The sequence below is a fragment of the Bos javanicus genome, chromosome 11 (genome assembly GCF_032452875.1).
Source record: "Bos javanicus breed banteng chromosome 11, ARS-OSU_banteng_1.0, whole genome shotgun sequence".
Taxonomy (NCBI): Eukaryota; Metazoa; Chordata; class Mammalia; order Artiodactyla; family Bovidae; genus Bos; species Bos javanicus.
In genome coordinates, this window is record NC_083878.1 from 93,258,594 (window position 1) to 93,264,593 (window position 6,000).

Consider the following 6,000-nt stretch of genomic DNA (forward strand, 5'->3'; position numbering starts at 1 on the left):
TTCCCACCAACAGTGTAAGAGGGTTCTCATTTCTCTGCACCCTCTCCAGCATTTATTGTTTGTAGACTTCTTGATAGCAGCCATTCTGACTGATGTGAGATGGTACCTCATAGTGGTTTTGATTTGCATTTCTCTGATAATGAGTGATGTTGAGCATTTTTCCATGTGTTTGTTAGCCATCTGTATGTCTTCTTTGGAGAAATGTCTGTTTAGTTCTTTTGCCTCTTTTTTTATGTCTTTATCTGTAAAGTGTTAGTTGCTAGTAGTGTAAAGTTGAGTTTTGCTTTTTTTTACATGGATTGACAATCATCGTATTTCTGGAGAATTTATCTCTTCAGTTCAGTTGCCTGTCGTGTCTGACTCTTTGTGACCCCATGGACTGCAGCACACCAGGCCTCCCTGTCCATCGCCAACTCCCAGAGTCTACCCAAACTCATGTCTATCTGAGTAGGTGATGTCATCCAACCATCTCATCTTCTGTCATCCCCTTCTCCTCCCACCTTCAATCTTTCCCATCATCAGGGTCTTTTCAAATGAGTCAGCTCTTTGCATCAGGTGGCCACAGTATTGGAGTTTCAGCTTCACCATCAGTCCCTCCAATGAACACCCAGGACTGGTCTCCTTTAGGATGGACTGGTTGGATCTCCTTGCAATCCAAGGGACTCTCAAGAGTCTTCTCTAACACCACAGTTCAAAAATATCAATTCTTCAGTGCTCAGCTTTCTTTACAGTTCAACTCTCACATCCATACATGACTACTGAAAAAATTTATCTCTTAACATCTAATAATAAATGATAGAATGTATTTGAATTTATATTGCCTGTTATTTCTATATGTTTTTCTTTTTTTTTTTTTTTTTTTTTTTTTTTTTGCTGCATCATGTGTCAAAGTAGGATCCTATTTCCCCAACCAGGGATCAAACCCATGTCCCCCACATTGGGAGCAGAGTCCTAACCACTGGACTGCCAAGGAAGTCTCTGTATTTCTACAAGCTTTCTAATTAAGACATCTGATTTCCTATTTATTGTCTCTTCTCTTACTCCCTTTTGATTAATTAAACATATATTTTATTTCATTCCCTCCTCTATTGAACAATTAATCATATATTATTATTATTTTACAATTCCTTTTCTCTGCTTTACATTATGTAGAAATTATGTCTTACTTTTCCCTTAAATTTTTTTCATTGTAGTATAATATGTGTGTGTGTGCTCAGTCACTCAGTTGTATCCAACTCTTTTCAACCCCATGGACTGTAGCTTTCCAGACTCCTCCGTCCATGGGATTTCCTAGGCAAGAATATTGGAATGGGTGCCGTTTCCTTCTCCAGGGGATCTTTGTGAGCCACAGATTGAACCTGCAGCCCCTGAGTCCTGCATTTATTTGCAGGTGGATTCTTTACCACTGAACCACCTGGAAATCCCATTGTAGTATAATAACACAACATGAAATGTACCATTTTAACCATTTGAAGTACACAGTTAGATAGCATTTGGTACATTTATCACTGCTATCCCATTCTAGGGCTTCAAAAGAAAACTCTGTGGAACATCAGTGCAATTGAATACTTCGCAGCTATGAAAAAGTAATGACAAAGATACCTATGAATCAATGTGGAGGGATTTCCAAGCTATATTATTAAATGGAAAAAAGAAATGTAAAAGAGCATCTATAGAATGCTACTTCTCATGTGAAAATGAAGGGAAGCTAATATCGGGTTGGCCAAAATATTTGTTTGTGTTTTTCTATTAAATCGTGTGGAAAAACCAAATGAATTTCTTGGCCAACCCAATATATACATGTAACTTCTCACTGAGCAAGAAGCACACAAAGAATAAATCAGAAACTAATGAGCCTGTTTACCTACAGGATGTGGGTGGGAATGGGATAGAAAAAGATGGGGAGATGAGTATATCCATTTGTATAATTTGACTATGTTATCTTTTACCTACTAAAAACTAAATAGAAGATAATGGAGAATAGAGCAAAGTAGAATAAACCAAAAAATGAGCTTAACTATATTTCAAATTAATACCAAAATCAGACTAAATTGGAAAATAAAATAAGTAATTATCAAACACAGAATTTTGTATATAAACACTAAGTAAGTGTTTGAGGGGAAGTTAGTTTGTCATTAACAGTGGTTTGAGTTCAAGATTCTGAAATTACTTATATTCAAAGCTTTAGCAAATAAATAAACTTATTCTGGAAAAGGGAGTAATTCATCAGTTGGGGAAAGATGCCATGTACATGGAAAAGGAGAGGCTGGAAAGAACTCTTTGGTGTCAAGCTAGAACTGGATATACATCAACTTGAGCTCATGAGTTTTAATATATCTAAACATGCTGAAATTTTATAATCCATAAGAATATTGGTTCCCATCCCACACTCTTTCTGTCCCACTCCTGACCTATCTCCTATTCCTGTAGTTCATTAGACCCTAGTTCACTTTTATCAAGGTTGTTCTGGATTTTGTGGGTCTTTGTGGTTTTATATGGATGGAATAAATGGTAACAGTGGAATGTGTGCTCTAATACAATTTGAGATCAGTGGTGTGGGACTCTCAAAGGTTAATACTGCTCTGTCTGGACCTTACTGTGATACATGAGGAAGCATTGCTGAGTTCACTGCTGAATTCTTCAAAGGTCAAAGGCATTCATCTCTCCTCCTCCTCATGAGCAGGCAGAGGGGTGGCTAACATGTTAGTGACATTAGGGACACCTTTTCCCGGGACTCCTGTAGTTCAGCCCTTTGGCCTCTGCAAGGATCCATCTCAAGAGGAAGGCAAGAAATTGGCCAATTAGCTCAGTTGGTTTCTTCTCTAATCAGAGGCTTGAGGCTGAGTTCCCTGGGGCCTTAGTCCTATTGGTAAAAATGAATCTTTCTGCTCATTGTTCTAGTTCTTGTAGTCAGACATGGAAGGTGCTAAAGATTCTTAGGTCATAGAGATCCAAGAGATGGGTATTTAGGGAGCAGCCTGGACCAGCAAGAATCAACAATGATCTGAGCAAGGTGGGAGACCCTCTCTTTTCCTGGATGTGTGCACTGACTAGGAGAAAGAGAGAGAAAAAGTGTGTTTATGTTACTTGTACAACTATGTGTTCACTGGTGCACACACTGACTCAGTGGTGCTACCAGCCACACAAGTGGCCATAAAATTAAAATGAGTTAAAATTAACTAAAGTTAAAAATTTGGTTTCTTGTTTGCACTAGCTATATTTCAAATCTTTAGTAGTCACATGAGGTTAGTGCTACTGTATTGGACAAAGCAGATGTAGAATATATCCACCTTTGTAGACAGTCCTATAATGGGGTGATACAGACCATGGAGGGCCAGAATTCTCATGCGCTGCATGGATGTGTGCTTATGTGAGTGTATGTTAGTTATTTATGTGTTGGGTTTGACTATGTGTGATTCAGTGTGTGTAGTGGAGTTTCTCTATGTGTGTGTACTGTTTGTGAACTGTCTTGGTGAATGGATGTGGTCTTGGCATATTTTTTTAAATTTGCTTTTGCAGTGTGATTATTATAAAAGACTTTACATATCTAATGTATACAGTTTGAGGAGTTTGGACACACACATGTGAAGCCATCACCACAATCAACTCATCGACATGTCTATCTCTTCTAAAAATTTCCTTGTGTCCCTTTATTGTGGTAGGAAACTTAACAAGGACTTCACTCTTTTAAGGAGATTTTAAATGCACAATATAGAATTTTTGACTCTAGGCAATATGCTGTATAGCAGGACTCTAGAATTAATTCATTTTGCATAACTGAAACTTTATATTGATTGAATAACACTATATTTTCCCCCCTTCTTCTCTCCAGCCCTTGATAATCTTCATTTATTCTCTGCTTTTATGAATTTCTTAAACTGAAGCCATTTCTTAAACTGAAAACTGAAATAAAAAAAGTATTTTTCCTTAAAGGACTGGTTTATTTCACTTAGCATAATATCCTCCAGGTTCATCCCCACTGTCACATATGTCAGAATTTCCTTTTTTTAAAGGCAAAATGATATTCCACTGTATATCTATGCCATATTTTTTTTATCCATTCATCTGACAATGGACATTTTGGTTGTTTCCATAACTTAACTATTGTGAATAGTACTGCAATACACTTGAGAGTAGATATATCTTTGAGATCCTGATTTCTATTCTTTCTGATATATACCCAGAAATGGGATTGCCAGATCAGATGGTAGTTCTGTTTCGAATGTTTTGGGGAAACTCCATACTGCTTTTCACAGCAGCTGCACCATTTACATCCACATCAACAGTATAGAAGGGTTTTTGTTTGCATGATTTTTAAGTTGTGTAATGACAAAGTACTTCATTTTAAAGGTGTGCGTAAGTTGGTCTGAATCCATAAAAAGCTAAAAGAAGCACTTTGTTACTCTCTGTGTCTGTTTTTGTGTACAACACCCTCACAATCTAATTCTCTCTTTGAGTGTGTGTAGAGCAGAGTGGGCTAAGTGAGTGACTTAGAAACATGTGTATGCATTTGACCTGGGAGACAGCCTCGCAGCCTGACTCTTCTCTTGTCTCAGCTCTAGACATAAAAGGAAGCTCTAAACAAAGTCCTCTATATGCCAAGTTGGTGGCAATTTGTTCTGGTGGCTTGAAGGTTGCTGAAGTTCTCTAGGATTTTTTTCATCAACATTTAATTATTTCCACACTTTGGGGGACATGGTGGAGTCAATTCTGGCAAACCTTGTCTAGTTAATCCAATGACTGTTAATTCTGATACAACTTTTTGGTCCTACAGCATCTGTAATGTCCTGGCTCTCTGACCACACACATCATTGGGTAAATTCTCATGTCACTCATTTTGCGAGTATGCTCAGAACTCACTCAGCCATTTTAAAACACTAGAGATGGAAAGGAAGAGAGAGGCAGTGGCATACAAGAAGGCAATTACATGTGTCATGGTCAGTCACTCAGTCATGTCCGAGCTCTATGACTCTATGGACTGTAGCCCGCCAGGCTCCTATGTCCATGGGATTCTCCTGACAAGAACCCACTGGAGTGGGTTGCCCTTTCCTCCTCCAGGGAATCTTCATGAGCCAGGAATGGAACTGGCATCTCCTACATCACCTATATTGTCAGGCAGATTTATGAAGGCAGTTACTAATATTTATTCCAAATTTATTAAAAGTTCAGTGAGTCAAGGGCTATGGCGTGCTCATCTTTAGGGACCATAGTCTGGGCCCTGGATGTGAGGGGAGACCCCATAAGTCAACACACATTTTCAGGAAGCTTCTTGATCTTGCTTGATGGTCACCTCATATCTTTGTTATATTTAGTTTATGATCTGGAATCTTGGTCACTCACTCTGCCTAAATAATGAATTGATTTATTTAGTTTTTGGGTCACTCTCCTTTTGACTGCTTCTTTTTAGTCAATGCTTATTAACCCTTGTGACATATTTCTAAATTAACAAATTTTTATTGTGCTAAAATACATATAAGTGTTACCATTTCAATGATATTTAAGTGTACAGTTCTGTGGCATTAAGTACATTCATATTGTTGTACAGCCATCACCACCATCCACTCCAGAACATTTTTATCTTCCCAAACTGAAACGCTGCATCCACTGAATAATAACTTCTCAATTTCCTCCCCAACGCAAGGCCCAGGAACCACCATTCTATTTTTTGTCTCTATGAATTTGACCATTCTAGGAATCTCATGTAAGTGGAATCATGCAGTATTTACATATTTGTGACTAGCTGATTTTACTTAACATAATGTCCTCAAGGTTTATTGATGTTGTAGCATGTGTCAGGATTTCTTTTCTTTTTAAGGATGAGTAATATTCCATTGCATGTAGAGACATTTTGTTTATCCATTCATTTGTCTGTGGATACAGATTCTTTTCATCTTTTGGCTATCGCGAACGATGCTGCTTTAAACATGGCTATTCTCTTGTGGCTCAGCTGGTGTAAAGAATCCACCTGCAGTGTGGGAGACCTGGGTTCAATCCCTGGGT